Raw genomic sequence first — 19,168 nt, 5'->3', positions numbered from 1 at the left:
TCATTTTTAAATACAAGAAGCACCACTTAAGCATTCTGCATTACGCAGGGAAATTGTAAAATAATAATTCAGCTCTGAATTTTGCCTCCCCAAATTCCTAGCCATTTGTCCTCGCTGCTTCACAAACCTCAGCGGAGGGGAGAGGAGGACGGACGGTTGGGAGGAGCAGGGGAACACCAAGGCCGACAGAAACCGCAGGCTCCCGTTACAAATTATACCATTTCTTGCACCATTTCCTCCTGTCTTCAGGATGGGCCACCGGTAGCTAGAAAGGAGCCTATAAATCAACTACAGTGAGTGGAGAGATCCCTAAATAATATTTTCTTTGTACTGTACCAGCAGGGATTGGCCATTTGTTATTTACATTTCCACTACAAACTATTTTACAGCTTAGGCAAATAAATTGCTTCAATAACTCATTGGAAGAAAATGTTTAAATAAAACCTGTATTTCACGTGGTGCCTGCACTTGTAACTCTCCTTTCAGCTTAGCTGAAGTTTAGTTTTGAATTCCTTTGTGATTTAAAGCAAACAAAAAAAACCCAAACAGAAAACACACCTGCATGTCTGCTGTGAACTTCAGAGATGCAGCCCTAAACATCTGGGTACCCAAAAGGGCATCCAAAATCCGTCTGTGTGTGTTAAACTGGACTGCTATGGACTCCTGTGACTCTCTAAACTTCACAAACAGCCTGGCTGGGAACAGCAGGTATTTTCAGACAAACACGTTATTACCAGCCTTCAGCAAACTGGCAAATTTCAAGATAATGATGGAAGGATGCCTTAAAATCACAACAGGTAATGCCTTTGACCCAGAATGACCTCAGACTGCTTTGCAGCTATTTCAAACTGATACACACGCTGTTTCATGCTCAAACCTCTTTATTTAGCTGTTACAACGTGAACCTACATTACAAAAGTGACCAGCGTTGAACCTTGGCTGGCAAAGACCTTGGAAGAAAGCAAAAATGCACAAATAAATCCACAGACTGATCTTGCCGGAGGCCACACTGCTCCTCCTGGGTCATCCCCGTGGGATAGGAGGGACTTCACGGGAGGGCCAGGTGGGACATCCCACAGGACCAAGACCACCATGCTTCACCAAGGGCGAGAGGGAAGGGGTCAGCACATCCATGATCTCCCTCTTCTCTCTCCAGCCACCCAAAAAGTCATACCTCAAGCCACACAACAGCACATAAGAGTTACGATATCTCCTGTTTTGTTTGTAGCAAAGATAGAACTGGGACATGAAAGACCATGGCACTACCCCAAACTTGTCATTCTAGTACCCTTCATAAAATGAAATTACTATAATCCAACCTGAAAAGCAAATTCTGAATTACCTGTAGATGAGCTGTTAAAGACAAACTGATTGAAAGATCTATTTTGTGAAGCTGCAGTGTAACTTCTAAATCCTAAATCTAAATCACTTCTTGGAACCCACCATCAACTCCACGGTGCCTGTGTGGGTACTAAAGCTGCTGCTCTGTGACTATAAGTATAACCTGGCGATTTTATTTACTCTTGCTAAATAAATTTCCAACTTTATATCTGGTGGAATGTCTGCAATATTTTCTACTTGAAAAACACAAAGTAATGTACAAATGGTATTTTGAGTGCTCCAGATATCAGTTATTTTCCCTTTACCAAATGTAAAGCTTTTTTAAAAAAAACAGTAAGAAAAAGTCCTTCAGCTGTTTCGAGATCTGTGCCTCTCTACCTGAGCTCTGAATTGGTGAGCAGTTACGTTATTCCCCAGATACTATAAAAACAGTGCGAGATCTACTTCCAAGCAATCATCTTTCTTCCCTCCACCAACACTCTTAGGCGAGTTTAGCCCAACATTGGGTCTCAAATCGGTGCTTGGAACAAAGGGCATTTTGCAGCACCCAAAGCAATACCAGATCTGCTCCCCAAAGGGCAGGGACTGATGGTTTTAGGGTCAAACCACGCACTCTCGCAGGAAGGAGCCGAGACCCGGGAGCTGGGGTCCCACACGGTAACTTCTGACTGGTGCATTACTGCTCCTTTTTTCTTCCAACTCTTCCACGAGCCCCGCTGACTCACTGTCACCGCGGGCTGGAAGTTAAAAGACAGACACTACAGTTCACTAGAAAAACGCTCAGTCTGACTCACTCTGCAAAACCCATGTTCCTGGGAAGACACGCTACGCTTCATATGCCACATCGTCAGTGTTATTTGCATTTCAGGACCCCTTCTCGGCTCTCTATTAGTCAGATAAGAAATGAAACATGTAATATATCACACACATACCCCCGCTACACACATATCATTTTGGCAATTTGCTCCCTGGCTCTCCCCGAGACTCCTGAAATCCACACAAAGACAAAGAAAACACGGGAGCTTCTCTTTTTTAAAGCATTTGCTGTACATGCTGTTCAGTGCCAGGTGAGCAGATCTGCATTCTGCAAATCCCAGATCACAACAGCTGACCAAAATTTTAGAAACAAAATGTGAGCACAATCCTCCTGCATCAAACACCGTTAAATATTTGAGTTAGCTTTATTGCATACTTAATCAATAAATTCATTTACTTACTGCTAGAGACTCTTCCTATAAGCCTTCTCCCCTCCGGCACTGGGCACAGAAAGGAAAAGTTCTCCCTCTCCGCAGGCTTATTCCCATCCAACCTGTTCTCCGCAAATGAATACATGGCATTAAAAAGTGCAGTCAGGGTCTGAGACCTCTTCAGGCTGCAGCTGAACTAGGAGCCTCAGGCTGCAGAAATCAAAGATTGTAAGTAGAAGCCTCTAAGAATCAAAATATTTTAATATTTTTCTGTGCTTTATTGCCCTCTCACTTGACTTGACAGTCTCATCTACCCACTGCCATAGGCTATCTTTATCAATGATTGATCTTTGTCTCCCTTCCAACCTTATGGGGAAATTTGGAAAGTTGAACAGAATATATACTTTTATTTTATATAACAACAAGGCTTAGTGTAAAAGAGACCGCTGTGTGTTGAACACTCCGTATGTGACCCAAATCATTTATTGATGTTTAATATTCTCCTCTCTCGCTCACTATAACCATTGGAGGAACGTGGAAGCGCAGAGGAACAGAATACAAAACAACTGAGCCACCGCCAATCTGAGCCCCATGGGTCTTCAGTGATGACAAAAACACTAACGAGCTGCACCAACGCAGAAGACAAAAACCCATCCATCGTCCCCTGGCCATCACCTGGAATTGGTGAGATTCCACTTTAAACAGTGCCTTGGAAATTCCCTATTAAATAACAGTTCTGAAAGATCATTTTAATTTGCAAATACCACAACGAGAGACACTAAAGTGACCACCGAAGGAGTAGCTACCATTTGTAAAGAAATGCAGTGACAAGAGTGCGGGGAATTTGTGGGCACGGCTTCACTTGGGGTGACGCCCTGCGCTTATTTCAAAAGACACAGAAATACATCAAGACGTTAAACAGAACTTCACATTGAGTGGTGGGAAGGGAATGAAGAGAAAAAAGAATATAAGAAAATACGGAAAAGTAAGAAATCTCACATCCCTGAGCAAGTACCATCCCCTGCCTGTGGGGTGAGACCCTGCTTTGAACACCTTGCTGGCTACACCAGGCACGGGTTTTGCTCCCTGCATGGCACGGCTGCAGAGCGCAGCACCGATGCTATCGGTCCTCACTCTCCGGCCAACAACTCCCGAGGAGCTGCCACCATCAGACCAACTCATGCGCTGATAACCTATCTATAGCTCTCTGCCTCGCTGATTATCCATTCCCTTCTCAAAGGTAATTTAAGATCCTGTCTCTCCTTGCTGGCTTAGTTCACTTACATTTGAATTAAAAGGACTGAAATAAAAGGCACTGTTTAAGCCAGAACCTGTGCTGGACCTAGTGCTGTATTATATTGAACACAATCAGGTAAAAGTGGATTTCTTAATACTACACATCCCAGGGATAAGATTCTCCTTTACATAAGGTTCTCCTTTACAAATTTGGTTCTATGTGGATAAAAAAAAAAAAAAAAAAAAAAATCTTTTAATAACTCTCCCCCACCAAGGAGAAGAGCAGCTCATTCTTATGCCAGCAGATGAGCCTGCAGTGAGAGTGCTCGCTGAAACGAGCTCGCTCAGCTGCCTCCTGGTCTGCCCGATTCAAACATGAGACTTGAACCGAATCCCTCACATCCCCGCCGGGAGCTCGCACCTTTGCTCTGCAGCATCAGTTATCCTCTCTCTAGTGAATAATTGGCAAAGCAGAGCTGCTCCGAGGGGAGGCAGCGAGGGGAAGGCGGTCCTCGAGAGCTGGGAATTCGCCAGGGAGGTCACGGCAGTGAGCGGCTCTGCCTGATGCGACCCCGGACCATGAGCTCCCCTGGCCAGGAGGGTCCACTGCCTCCCTGCCAACCCCACTTACAGCCTTGGAAAATACCACAATAAGCACAAAAATCCCCTTTTCACATCATAATTGAAAAGCTGTAAATTTGGTCGATCATCATCAGGGATCAGATGTGTAGAAGATCACCTGTAGGCTACTGGAAGAGACTTTATAGGCTTGTTTGAAGGCGTTCAATAATTATGTCTTACCATGAGCCAAAGCAATACAAGGAAACGAAACTGCTGTTACGAGTCCCCATGTAGAAATCAAACGCAGGCGCTTTGAAGTGGGACACAATTTCTACACATTTCTACAGCAGGAACTGAATTTCCACAATGTTACATGAGAAGGTGGCTCCAGCCTCCTAGGGAAGGTCCACACTTCAGTGACTTCTGGCATGACCAGCCCCTGGGCAGCTTTCTTCTTTTTCCATTAACAATAGAAGCCTGTGACCCAAATACAATATCATGCAAAATATTTCAAAACTAAGGAAGAGCAGAGCTTAAATTTTCAAGAGCTCCCTGGAAAAAACCCAACAAATCGGCTATCAGATTTCAAACTGCCACTGCTATACAACATTTAAGAGAGGAGAATATCTGCGGGCAAATTGTCAAGTTTTATAACCAGAAGGATCTTAGAAATATTTATTCTCACTTAAAAATTGTCAGGAATTTTCACTGACTAAATTAGTTGCTAGTTTACTCTCAAGAGAGCAGGTTAACTCACAAAAAAGCTTAAAATAATTTCTTTAAAGGAAAATGACAAAATTTATCAAATTACTAGTAACGATAACTCTGATCCTATCAGACTAAAAATACACTAGATGCTGCCAGTACAAGGTTAGGTAATTAGGATTATCATCTGAATGCTCTACTTTTATATTCCCCATCTTCCACAAATTCCAAGCCAAATCAAATTCAAAAGTTTATTGTTAAAATAAGTTGAAAAGGAAAATGAGAAAAAAAAAAAAGCTTAAAGTCTAGCGCATTGCACTCTTTAGTCCCTGAAGAAGTGAAACCACCTATATTATAAGGTTTCTATCCCCAAATACACAATTCAATTGTGAAAGCTCAGCACCTTACAAGATCATTATGAAAAAAATATGTAAGAGTGACTCCTAAGCTAATAATATTAGCTTTATTGTTGCAGTAATGACCTATGGATTTATTTCTTTTTATTATGGTCACCACAAATGCAGAGCCTGAAGATCAATTTATTTGGTTCTGGACTTCACTTCAGTCCTTGGTTTAAACTAAACATTGGAAAGGTTTTATTAAAATCAACATATTAAATATTTTTCCTCCTCCTGCAGACATGTAGTTTCTTTCACTTCGGAAATTCACACTAGATTTGTTTAGAAAGATTTTATTTATGGGTTTTTCTTTTCTACAGCTACAATACAATAAGGAATCTAAACTACCACTATATATTTCACAGTATCTATATCTATTTTAGGTACTTTCCCTGAAACAGCCCATGCAGAAATGGATATTTAATGAAGCAGGACTTAAAACAAGTGTGGCATTTTTAGACCACGTAACAGATTTCTTCTCCGTGGGATTCCTCAAAATTATTTGTTGATTATGGGTTTCCCGAAAGATCTTATATATCTCCATCATCGCACTGTGGTTTCACTTTGTATGTCTTATAGGACACATGCAGCAAACTGTGCCCTACATAGGAGGGAATGGCTCTTAAAGGAGGATGCAATTGTCTAGTTTATTATTAACTGGGTCCCCATCTGGCTGCTCCGAGCACTCAGTGCTTCAGGGCACAAACTCTACAGAGTCTTAGTACAAATCTGGCAATGCAACACTTCTACATTTCACATTTTATGTCACCTACAACAGTCCTAAGCAGCAGAAGAAATCTGGTAGGATGGACTGTTCACTCAAACAAGCAAAGAGATAAAGGTTATTTCCCCAAATTGTGTAACTAAGTTCTGCATGAGGAGCCAGAAAGATGTTTGTTTATCCAAGGGTAATACAAGGGACTATTTAAAGACTACTTTAAACTAGAGAATAGAGTTTTTGGAACTAACTAATGAATATATAGAGAGAGTATACTGACAAGTTATACTCTAAAGTTTAAATGAACCCTCACAAGATGACCAAAGTGAACGTACAGATCCTTTTCTCATTGAGTAATAATTTTTCAGAGATGGGAATTATTGGTTAACAGTCCTTTCAGGTTCACCCTAAAGACTATAAGATACTAAGAAAAAAAAAAAGTTCACACTGTGTTTTTAAAAATTACTTCACATTCACTTTATTCAAATAAACATCCGGGTGAACATGATCAATGTTCATTAAAAGCTCCGAAGTGACAGGTACACAACCAGCACTTGGCATTTGCACAGCTAAGCTTTCACAGCTGTAATGAATAAATGGAGCATGTGCTTCCACATGCAGCTGACACCATCCATAACTCTGTATTTGACACTTGACTGCCCTTAGGAAGGATCTGTTTTTCAAAAATAGTTTATTTGCAGAAAAAAAAATAAATTACTGAAATAACCTTCTCAAGTAAGAAGGCTTTGAAACGTAGTGACAAAAAAAATGCCAGAAAGAAAATTCTTCCAAGTGGTAATGTTTACGTGAGCTTAAACTATTGCTTAGTGCATACACTGGAGTTTATTACCATACAAATTCATTTTAAATATTATACAAAATCACATTTATGTATTTCCTTAAGTAAGTATACGAAGAGGCAGGCATTGCTTTGATGGAGAGCATCCCACGGGAGGCCCACGCGGCCACCTGTACCAGCCGGTCCAAGGTCTCACCCAGCCACCACAGAAGGAGGTAAAACCCAAGTCCTGCTCATCCCCTGCTAAAATCCCATCAATTCCCAGAAAGTCACAGCATTCAGGACAGGATATACTTTCTAGGACATAAATTCTCTACTTATTACAGACACACCTATGTGATAGCCCTTCTTTGTGATAGAAGGGCTAATGCAAGAATTAGGATTGATGTTTGGAGCCAGCCAGCTGCATGCTCTGGCCTCGCAGAGAGACATCCTTTTGGAGGGCTCCTCCAAAGGCATTTCAGACTATTCATTAGCCTCGTTTCCTGAATGATCCCTGGCACTCCAGTCCTCTAACAGAATACTTAAAAGTTTTTATGGTTTTTTTTTTTTTTAAATCTACCATTGAGGTAGATTCTTGGATGACAAGTTTTCTCGGGTATCATTTTTCTCTTTTATGATATCAAAAGCATGAGCAAGGCCAGGTAGGAAAATCCTAGCAGTTTGCACAATGGACTAGAAGAACTAGAATGAATTTCTTTTACATCAGTTCCAAATATCACATCGCCAAGTTTCATTTTAGGAAAATGGAATGAAGGAAAGTGAATCAAAACATGTACCAACAAATTTCTTCTCACTACTCCTACATGGTAAGCCAACTCAAACTGCCATGAAATCTGGCTACAGCTTCTAATTGCAGAAAACCAAACAAACATGCAGAAAACCACCAATGTTTTGGATTTGTGAAGAAATCTCCAAGCAGAGGAGAAACAACTGTAATTTAACAGGTTTTTTTGCCTTGGGTATATTATGGATACCAGCAGCGTGAAGCGCGTCTCTCCCCCTCTCTGTAATGAAAGCACCAAAATGGAAAATATTTGATTTGCCATTTTCAGCCCTTTTGAAGTCTGTCTGTCCATTTTATTCACAAAATATCTTTTGAGGCATGCCTTTGTAAGAATTTGCGTTCCCTGCGAGCTGTGCCCTGGCAGTGGGACACCCTTTGCTCTATCGCACCTCATTACATTGATCTGCAACTAAAGATTGTAATTACTTGTGATGGACAAACCCTGCAGGCTCAGTTGGAGCTCATACAAAGCTAGCCAAAGCCCTGCGGGTGTGAGTCTTGGGAAATTAGACTCCTTGGGGATTTCATCGTTTTGTGGAGGTTTGGCAGCCCTGGGAATGCAGCGGGACAGACATACGTCCATCTCTCCGCAGCACCAGCACACTCGGGCACAATCCCACCAAGAGAGATACCCGGTTTGGAAGGAAAAGATGAAATCTGCCACGGATGGATGCTAAATAGCATTATGTTCAGTCCTGGGCTTTAAAAGAAATGAAATGTATTTCCTTGGTTTTCATTTTATTTCTTTGTTTTGTTGATATTTTACAAATACTGGCAAAAAAAAAGAAATAAGAAAAAAATACTTAATCATCTGTGAAATATGGTATTTCTCTTTTGCTCCTTTGAAAATCTTTGAAGACAGATATCCAATGTTTTTGATAAACTCAGAAATATTTTAAGTGGTTGATATCTGTGCAGAAACTGATTAAACTGCATAATTACCGCATGCTCAACTGTAAACTGTAATCACATGTAACAACCAAGAGGCACAAACTCTTTTGCTGACTCTCAATGATTTGTATTTCATTTTGAGCAGAACGTTAAGGGACCTTCATAAACCAACCTCAGCAGTACCAAGACGGTGAGGGAGCATGTTCTCACTCACGCTAAGGGTCACAGTAGATACCCATACTCTCTAGGTATATATTCGTTCTTAAGGGTCAGAATATGTACATACATACAAGATGTACGACTTGTGCAGCTTTCCTGTTAAATTTACAAGACCACCTTAAATGTTAAAGATGTCAGTTTAATTAAAGAAGGGCTAAAACCTGGTCATCACTTCACTCAACACTGGAAAGCCATGCAACAGTTGGGTTTATAGGAACCACAGTTTTTAAGTGTTAAAGGCAACTTGCAGCAAGAATCAGTTAGTACATTTTGACCAAGACTAGGATAATTTGTTTAAGTATTGATTGACTCAAAGGCTAATCTTAATGTCATTTTCTTTGCAATTTATACACAAAAACTATGGTTTTCTCAGATTTTATAGCTATTTTCTAGCAAACCTGTGATCCTATAAATGAGTGGTATGAATCACACAGAAATCTCAATTTGTGCTATTTATTTTTGAGTAGATGAAGAGGTAACATGCAATTTTTCTCTCCTTTAAATAGATGTGAACAGTTGCTTTAATTACCTCTGGAAATTTGATTATTCTTAATTCAGGCTTTATTTTGGGGAATGTTTTTTCATGCCGTCTTAAAAGTCACCATGTGCCACCATGCTCTTGCTATTAACCCCACCGATGAAAAAATAATCACTGAGAGCAAAAGTAGATGGGTTCAAAGGCACAATGTGGAGCAGGAGGACAGGGAGGCAGGAGCTGGGGCAACAGAGCTGAGCAACCATGTTCATCACACAGGCACACCACCCAAGTCCTTGGTGAAACCAGACTTAAGTCTCGGACCATTTCACCTTGGTTTGTTCGGAGTTTATTGCTACCATACTGCAATGGGCAACGGCCAGGAAACTACAAAAACTTCACACGTCTCCTCAACCTCCTCATGCATTTCTCAGTGCAGAAGGACAATGTGGATCTATGTAAAATATTATGCATATTTTCCACACGTGCAGAAAAGAACAAGTTTTTCATATCCAAACCCAGAGAGTCACAAAACAATCCACTGGTGAGCTGAGATATTCTCCTCAGCTGGTCAACGCTGTGATTTTTATACAAGCACAGAAACGATATGAACTAGACCTGATCTGAGCTAGAACCAATTCCCCACGGTGAGTAAAGCCGATCTTCCCTACAGCAACAACGCTGCTGAGGATAAGAGGTGAACTGCCTCCTGCTGCAGCAGACTGCTATAAATACCAAAAGACGGTTACATTATTCTAAATCTTAATGCAAGAACACACTGAAATATTTCACATCACACAGTAAATGGTTTGAAGATTGCAGACAAAGTAGTCAGGCTATGAATAACTGACAAGAAAGTCTCCAGATAAGCACACAAAATTAATTATGCCGTACCCAGAAATAAATAAAAAACACCATCTCCAACGCTAACAAAACAGCTGGTAATAAATAACAACATGTAAACATTTTAATGCACTTATTTTGGTAAAATTAAAATCAATGTGCATGCAGCAATAGCTATTAAATAATACTGGGGAAAAGTCTGAGAAGCTTAAAATCCAGTACCTTGTGTGTCAGAAACCAAACCACACAATGAGAAACAGCTGGAGCTCATCATTTATACCATTTTGAGGTCTTAAGGAAAAAGGCTGCCAAAAAAATACCATGTACAGATCTTTGGGGCAAATCGATCTCAAAGAAAAGGATTAGTGCGTGTGAGGGTAATCAAATGCTTCATGTTGGATTACAATTCCACTTAATAAATCAAGCTACTTCTACTCATGAAAAGGTTCGTTTGATTCACCAATGCTATTTTATTCTATATGTATTTGATTAGTTACACTAAAAATAAATCCCACACAGCAGAAACAGAAAATAAATGATTGGCCTTCTCAAATAAATGCCACGACGAGTCCTTGTAACAACCCGACTGCGCACGCTGCCACGCCAGCCCCACGTCTCCCAAGAGCTTGGGAAAATTCCAGCACAACTGGGTCACTTCTCATTACGCACACTGAAGTGTAAACTTTTTATAATGGCATCCACTTCACTGGCCCAATCCTTGCTTTAACCTCCAGCGAGCACCAGCTTGGAAAGCACCTGCGTACGCAGCAGGGTAAGGGATGAGAGGAGATACAACAGAAGATAATCTGAATTTGGCTCAAGAGGATAACTACAGAGGGTTATCGTCTTAAAACCATCAAGAAAGGATGAATTTCATATCATTTTCTACTTTCGCCGCCTGATGTGGTGAGGTTGGATGAATGCAATACCACACTCTACTCATGCAATGCGATTTGAAGACTGCTGCAAGAGAGACTCAGTTTTGCATTCTGGTGAGGCTGTTGCCAACCTTGTCTGGAGAATGGATAGCTGCTGTTCAGCATGTTCCCCTCGCGGCGGCAAGTCTGCTATTACTCCAATATAATTAGGGACCTCTATGTTCTCAGTGTAATTTTTCCTTACAAGAGATGTCAGCTACTCAGTCTTCTTATTTTTCTCAGGACAACATCTGTGGGTGACAACATGACTTTACAGTTAAAAGGACAGGGAAAAATGGTAACCCAGTTTCTTTTCAAAAAATAAAAATGAATTTATGTTCTGACAATGGTCCGCACTCCTCTGAAAGCTGAACCCAGTCTTTGCTGTGAATCACGGTAGTTCGCTATTTTATTTTGACCTTTTCATCATTATGCAGCTTGATTAGCTAGCTGAGCCGATTGCTTTCATACGAGAATGAAATCAGTTACTTAAAAAGGTAAAAGATTAAAATGATCAAAGTATTATTTCATATTCTCGGAGCAGTCATGTTTTAGAAAAGAAGTGCCACCAGCCTGACATCGCTGAGAAGTAAACACCTTTCAGTACAGCAGTGAAGGACAACCGCTCCTCTCCTCCAACACCTCTGAAAAGCCTTTTCGAAGGGTTAATGCATCTAAGACACAGCAAACTCTCTGCCGAATTACTTCTGAGCACCTGAGGGATGCGACAGGGCTCAGGGAGCCGAGGTCGGAGGCGGCAGCGCTGCGGGGATGTGCCAGGTCGCAGCCACGCGAGAGCTTCAGCCAATTTCAACACAAACTCCGAGGGTGGAATAGGAGGAAGGAGCCGAATTGGCAGCCTACAAAAGTGGTTGTAATCACAGATGCAACTTTCAAGAAATGAAGCAAAGATCTGCTTGCGACAGATTGGCAAGCACGCTGAGTAAGCCCTTTCTGCAGCCCTGTCCTTAGGAGTACCCACAACAGCTTCCAGACCCAGAGGAATCAAACCAGGTGATTAAAATGAGTCTCTCTGAACAACAGCCCCTCTATGCTCAGCTTCCATCACTGCTTCAAGTCACCAGAGCAAATGGTAGGAGAGGACCAGGACCTCTCCCAAGCTTTCCACCGTGACAGGAGCGCATAAAGACAAATTCGCAGTGCTGGCAGAGACCTCTCCGAAGCACAAACCTACCAGAAATGCATGGTTTACTAAGTGAAAATTTTGGATACATACATATATCCACACAGCTGTATATAGGTGAGCTTTGTCAATGTATTCATCTGTTCCCCCCCACAAAAGCTACCGCAGATGTAGAATGAGATGTGCTATCTAAGCCTGCCAGTAGGACAACGAAAGGACATCAGGTGAGATGCAGCCACTGGGTATCACCAGAGACCACGCACAGCAGCCTACCTATAAGAGACAAACAAAGCCTGCTGTAGGGCAGGCAAATGCAAGGACTTTTTTCAAAAACAAACAAACAAAAAAACCCCAAACCAAACCAAAACCCCAAACCACCCCTCCCCCAAAAAACCCCAAAACAAAACCCAAACCCAAACCAAACCCAGATTTGCATTTGCTCGCCATGAACCTTACTCCGAAACTGGCACCAAAGCATGAAAGAACAAAACAGGTTCTCCCAAACCCAGGTGAAAACAGCCTTGTCTATTGTTGAAGCTGAGTCATGATTTACGGTAAACAAATAAAATTCAGTAACGAGATACAACATCTTTAAACAATTACGGTATTTGTACTTGACTTCCGTATTTCTAAGGCAGCAAGAGCAACATTGTAGCAGGCAGCGTCCCAACACGAGGGCGGTTAGCACGATGGAGTGATTCCATACAAGGCTCTGTCACTCACACTTCAACTCCAAAATAATTGCGTTATTAGGCTTGATTAGCTGGTGCTGATGATTAGAGATTATTTTGCAAGTATCACTTGAATCTGGAAGATCCAGCGACTGAAGAGACAAAGCAGAAGGAGGAATGTGCCAGGGCAGGAGCTGGTGCTGGCAGGCACGATGCCGATGGGATACTGCGGGTACCAGGACTTGGCGGTGCTGGTGCAGAGCAGGAGGGCAGTCGGGGGGAACACACACTTGCACAGAACAGAAACAGTCAAACTTCCCTGGGCAGCTCTGCACAATTGGCTTTTTTTTTTTTTTTTTTTTTTGCATTCAGATTTTATTACACCCAGCCACAGGCCCAGATACATGCACTGAAAACTCCATGCATCTATTATCTCTATTTATTACATAAACCCACAATGATGCTTTAACAGTCCCTCTCACTGCACTTCCATTAGCAAAATATTGGCATGACTTCCTCTCCCACTCCCCCAATGACAATTATAAAACATACCCCCTAACTACTTCTGTTTTTTAAAAGTACATTTTCCTAATATTTAATTTATAAATCATTTCCCACATGTATTAGTAATAAATGTTTAAAGGCGGCAGACAGGAATACAACAGGAAAGCATAATGCTTGCTGTTTACTAGGAGGCCTCATTAAAAAGGCATCAAGAGCAAGGAAAATAAAAACAACCTTGTGAACCTTTGTAATTGGTCTCAGGAGAAATGTAACACTGAGGACATCAATGCAGAAATGTCCCAGCCCATTCCAGTGCCAGAGATTGAAAAAACATTTCAGTTCACTATACTGTTTGCACTCCTCAGTTCTTACACTGTCTTTTTTTTTTTTTAATTAAAACACACAAACTTTTTATATTTTTTCATACCTATAACATCTCTATAGATCAGGTGTTTGATGTTGTGATATTCAAAATCATACTTAAATAATCATTAATCTTTCCCCACTAAATGAATTATTTTATGGACACAATAACTAGAGGCCATTTTCATTTAGTTTAACTTTTCGCAAGTTCCACTGTGATGGAACTCTCCAGTATACTGCCTGGTACAGTCTGTTGTGTATTTTTTTTAGTGTCTCTCCTATCCATACTTGTGCTCTTTATTTTAATAATTATAATGGATAAGTTTGTTACTTTAACTTCCTATTTGTAGAATGTATCGGGCAAAGAATTTTTGTTAGACACATTTTTAGCAAAAGAAAGGGGTAATGCACCTCTGAAATGAACAGCTAATTTGACTAGCCTTCCCCCTTGCCAGCTAGCTTCCAGTTAGGCCCAAATGTCACTTGCAAAGCGTAATTTTTAAACCAAACACAGCATACCATCTATTACCGAGCAGACTTCAAAATTCATATTTAAACCCAACAGGTCCCAGAGGCTCCTTTTAGATACTTCTGGGCTTCCCAGAAGACTCATGAAAGTTGATTAAACTAAAAATTGCATTTCATTTTCCTGTTTTGTTTGTATTTAAATGGAGAAACTTGCAGCTGGATAATAGCCGTATATTTTCTGCTGTACTTCCATTCCCAGCAATACATGTTTCGTCATGTTTTCCGCCACTTAAAGTATATACTTCTTACTGTTTCTCCAAATGCAGACCAAGGCTTTCTCTGTGCAAAACTGCACTGCAGAAACTTGAGTAAGACTTTCCTAATAGGTTTAATTTGTGAGATTCAAAAGCCATCCAAGCACAATTATTTGTAACATCTTCACTTGGAGACGCGTTTCAAGGCATGATAATTTGCCCTGCGAAAATTAATTCTCTTTCAGCCATCTAACCTTACGGGTCTGTGTTTGCAGGCTTTGCCACATCCAGGCAAGCCCCCAGGACGTGGGCACTGCCTGCAGTCACCAGCGGGGCACGGATACACGGAGGAGTCCCGCGTGGCTGCTCTGAAAACAGGGAAGGCGCGGTGCTGAGCTCCCAGCATCGGCATCTTCTAGGGATGCTTGTTAGGAGCTCCCACTGAACACGAAGCCATATCCTAATCCCCTCTCTGAAAAACGAGACCGCTTTAAGACACCTAAAACATTACTCAGCCAAACAGTAGATCTGATAAAGCTAAAATATAACATGAAAAATCGCCGCCCGTTACTCAATTGCAACGCACGCTGATTAAACGAGTCTTTGCACTATTACTACAGAGCTCCTCCGGTCCACCTGAAGAAAGCGGGTGCTTCTCTGGACTCCACGTTCAGGGCAATACCCAAGATCTGGTGCTTGCATCATTTTTTCCAGCGAGCTGTGGCCAGCAGCTCCAAGAGACAACCAAAGCCTAGTTTCAAGGATCTGTAAGAAAGCTTTCAGGGCACATCCATCAAAGGTGTAATTGCCACCACAGCCTAGCTAGGCTAAGTAAAAACAGCAGACATGGCAGCACGGACGTCTGTGCAACACGTGTCCGTACCCGGAGCTCCGGCAGCTCTCAGCTCGTGACAAAGACAACACCACGGTGACTTTGCTTTGGTACTCACTGAGCCGGCTCTGCTAATCCGAGCTCAGGTACGGCCACCCGCTGCGCGACGGATGGCATCCTCGCACATGGCATAGACGTAACCTTGGAGCCGGACCACCAACGTATGGGTGGAAGGCTGTAAGTCACGTTAGCCTTTTCCACCCCCTTACGGTTCTTGAGGGGATTCGTTTTGGGAACGATAAGGCAACAGAGATGGCAGATGGCTGCCTGGCACCCATGCGTGCCCAAGCCTAGAAGAGCCATGCAATGGCAGCAGCTCTGAGCCAGGCGCAGCACAGACCTCGCCGGTTGCCAGCTCTCCTCGTCTCTGTGGCGTTACAGCCCAGCAGCTGCCACGGGATGCGAGAGGTGTCTGAACATATATCTTAAATTCACAGCTCTTTGCGGAAAAAAAATTGCACCCCTAAAAGCACTGATGAGAAAAAGCCATCCAAATTTGTTTTCATCCATTTAAAAGCCTATAAACTTTAGTGTTATTTATGGGCAGATCAGTCTGCTGCGAGCTAACGCTTTGCAAAAGGCTTGCCGACACACGCTTTGGTGCGCTTTCACAGGGTGCTCCCACAGAGCCGCACGGAGCCCTGAGTAGGCTTCAATTGCATTTTAACAACCTTTCGGCACATTTCTGGTCGGTTTTGCCAAGCCGTTTTTTTGTGCACCCTATAGCTTCCGAGATTAAGACATATATCTTTAATCTCCTCCCTATCTTTCTCCTTCCCTACCGAAGGACTTTTCCAATTTCTTGCATGAGAGACTCTAGTTCTGGCGAGTGCCCAGGCCACGGTGGTTGCGTACACCGGCCGTCCCGGGGCAGAGGGAGAGCAGGCACGGGTGCCACCCATCCGAACCGCTGCAACGCCAGCCCGCAAACTGGTTCTGCTGCGGAGACCGGCTTCCTCCTCTCCATGTCCCCGTGCTCTCTTGTCGCGTTTTGCACAAACCTACGCTTGCGCAGCCAAAACGGATTCAAACTATTTTCGTGACGTCCATCAGGAAAATAAATCTTAATGGTCTTGGTCACGTTAGCTGGGGTAATGTGCTGCATACAAGTGCAGCTCACCTGGAAGGACCGTGTAATTAATGCACTCCCTCTCTCCACTGGCCAGAGATGAAGGAAGTGCCGTGATTACTTTCACATGTTAAACGTCGTCAGAACATGATTGTGCAGTTAATAATGAAGGAAAACCTATTTCCCATACCAAATGAAACAAACTCTGCTGCTTCTCCTCCTCCTCTGCTTCCTCAGGTAACGTTTTACCCATGGCGCAGAGATGAACGGCGTCCACCCAGGGCCACAAGCCAGGGGTTACCTCGGCTCCCCGCAAGCGGCACGATTCCCACCGCAATTCCGCATCCAGATCTTCCCACAAGTTTTAAGAAATAGCTCTAAAAATTCACTAATTATCCCGAATAGGAGATGGGGATAGGAAAGCTGTAACAGATCAGCTTCCCACATGAGCCTTGTCCTCACAAATGTTTCCCTAGACCAAGTTATTAAATCTGCTGATATGTGAGTGTACTTAGCTTAACAGAAACATGCAAGAGATATGGTTGTTAATAATTTCCCACAGGAAATTTGTGTTTTGCATATACATTACACCCAAAATTCAGGTAAAATCTACAACAAAAAGGAGTAAGAAAATTAAAGGAAGATTTCCAACTTTAATTTGCAGTATCACCTAGCAAATTCTTCACCTTCGCCATTAAAAAAGAGAACCAGGGTAGGAACTTACATACTTCATCTAAATTTTTGTAGACTAATTACTTTTCTGCAACCAGCATTGCACGCAGTCTTTGGCGCTGATGAACTGCTCTTTACTAACCCCGCCTGGTCTCTCTGCATCAACAGATGGGAACAAAACGGCTTCTGTAAATCAGAAACAAGTGACAGCAACTAGATTATTTCACACTCCTGTGAAACAATCTCAGGTAAAATTCACATTAGAATGCCATTAGGATTTCTCCCTGAAATATTGCTTTACATAAATTTTGTAGTGTAATGGTTATTAAAAACCTCAATACAAAGAGACCTAATCAGTTCCTTAATACTCTCTCCTAATTTGTTTATAAGTGAAATCATATTTTTAATAATAGATTATGATATATTGCAAGAGAGACTCCTTATTTTAATAACTTATCTTTAGATATGGAGAACAGTATTGCTAAAATACTAAAAATGCTACAGTGAAATTTCAGAATTAGAAAAGTAAGTGCTGAAGTATTTCAGTTTTCCATTACATGCACTTAAATTTTGCAAGATGGGAATCAATTAATCAGCTACTGCACTCAACTTTGAAGCTGCCAAAGGCAGATTATATCTGAGAAGGACGAAGTTTTGAAAAGAACCTTTAGGACTACACCAGACACAAAGTCATTTAAGACAAGGGACAAAAATACCCCTTTCTTTTGGCCAGACCAGTTAAATCAGAGGAAAACGTGAGGGTCCCCTAATACCGCTATCGGAACAACTTCAAGAAAATTAATACCAGACTTATGTAGTACCGCAGTGCTAAACTACAGAGCTAAATTATTTAGGAAAGAAAATTTTACTTACAATAATGGATGCCTTTGTATTTGGTAAATGCTACCTTTCATCCATTTTAGCTTAATTTCAAGCCTCTATGGATTTCTTCTTTTCTTCTAACCAATACAAGCAGCTAAAGCCTTTCCTTTTCAAGCATGCCCTTTGAGCTGCTGGTCTCCCTCGCAGTGATGCTTCACAAATGGAACAGCTTCAACATCTCCACCAGTCCAAACCCCTGAGAAATCCGTGTGTAGTCATTTCTTTGAAATTATTTCAGAGGCAAAAAAAAGAAAAGAAAAAAAAAAAAGCAAGCACTTCCTTACTTTGTGTTATATTTCAGAAAGTTTAAATGGTCTAATATCCTATTCCTTTTCAACGTACCACAAAGTGCTAAATGGTAAGAATTACATTACTGCCACTGCTTAGATCCTGGCTGATAAGGTGAGCCTTTTACATTTATACTGACTTCTGAAAAAGCTGTTGCTATACTGGTCTAATAATTAATAATTCATGGAGCCAAATTACAGCTCTAGAAGGATACAGCCATTTTTACTAGTTCTTTCATATTCTTCTGATTTATGTACAACTAAGTAGGAGACTGATCAAAGGAAAAAAATTAAAACTTAACACTTCAGGTTTAAAATTAAATTGCTATTCCATACTCAGAAAGGATGGATGGAGCAGGATATAACAGTGCTTCTTTTGAGACAAGCATGTGTACAAAATTTCTGAACATCCATTAATTTTATTATATAAAAGGACCTTTTGCAGCTCCTAAAATTGTAGATCTTTAAAACTGGAAATATTTATCACTAATGCGACTTTTACTGTCATGGGAGTGCAAGACAACACATTAATATTTGTAACATCTTCACAATAGTCCTTCTTTCATGTTGCCCTTGATGAATGTACTAATTTTTCTGCCCCCTGTATCTATCCTCTCATTGTTAAAGACATGTTTTTATTGATCCACGTACAGAACAAGATCCACCTAAAGACAAGGATCAGTAAAGGAATCAATTTTGTTATTTTATTGCTTCCAGGAAAAAAAAAAAAAAAAAAAGATTCATAAAATGATCTCTTTCTCAATCTACCAAGCATACCCTAGCTGACATTTCCAAAAGTGCCTAAAAGACCATGATGCAAATACAATACAATACAAACAAACAAGAGGAGTCATCTAAAGGTACAGGCATATATGGGGACTTTCA

At 41.4% G+C, this 19,168-nt stretch overlaps 1 protein-coding gene across 4 annotated transcripts in view; it reads right to left on the bottom strand.

Annotated features, from left to right (window-relative positions):
- LOC128137068 (contactin-4) overlaps nt 1-19,168 on the bottom strand; it is a 351,999-nt gene that overhangs the window by 224,509 nt on the left and 108,322 nt on the right. The window contains exon 1 of one of the 4 annotated variants that reach the window (XM_052777697.1): nt 17,988-18,009. The exons of the other annotated variants lie outside the window; for them this stretch is intronic. The gene's annotated coding sequence lies outside the window, so the exon portion shown is untranslated. Of the gene's footprint in view, nt 1-17,987; nt 18,010-19,168 lie in introns of those variants that run through there. 4 annotated transcript variants of the gene reach the window in all.

This window comes from Harpia harpyja, chromosome Z, assembly GCF_026419915.1.
Source record: "Harpia harpyja isolate bHarHar1 chromosome Z, bHarHar1 primary haplotype, whole genome shotgun sequence".
Classification (NCBI taxonomy): domain Eukaryota; kingdom Metazoa; phylum Chordata; class Aves; order Accipitriformes; family Accipitridae; genus Harpia; species Harpia harpyja.
The sequence above is the reverse complement of the archived record's forward strand: the minus strand, read 5'-3'. Positions and strand labels throughout refer to the sequence as shown.